The sequence below is a fragment of the Penaeus monodon genome, chromosome 21 (assembly GCF_015228065.2).
Source record: "Penaeus monodon isolate SGIC_2016 chromosome 21, NSTDA_Pmon_1, whole genome shotgun sequence".
Taxonomy (NCBI): domain Eukaryota; kingdom Metazoa; phylum Arthropoda; class Malacostraca; order Decapoda; family Penaeidae; genus Penaeus; species Penaeus monodon.
The window spans coordinates 18,835,266-18,835,498 of NC_051406.1; the positions used below are offsets into that span (position 1 = coordinate 18,835,266).

At 38.2% G+C, this 233-nt stretch overlaps 1 protein-coding gene across 1 annotated transcript in view; it reads left to right on the forward strand.

Moving 5' to 3' along the window:
- LOC119586293 (leukocyte elastase inhibitor-like) overlaps nucleotides 1-233 on the forward strand; it is a gene marked incomplete at its 3' end in the record, with an annotated part of 14,034 nt that overhangs the window by 10,276 nt on the left and 3,525 nt on the right.

Genomic DNA, 233 nt, shown 5'->3' on the forward strand with positions numbered 1-233 from the left:
CACATCAATTTCCTCTTTCGCTGCTGCGTCTGGCCTTTGGAAGGTCCTTGAGAAGTGACCCAAGACAGCCGCGCACGCGAGCAGAAACAGTACTACAACTCCCTCCCCCTTGTTTTTTATGGAATACTTAAAAGAAAGTGAGATCGTAGTACTTTATTTATTTATTTTTTTTATGGGAAACTTAGAAAAACATAAAATTAGTTGGCAGTACTTGTTTTTTTCATGAAACATTT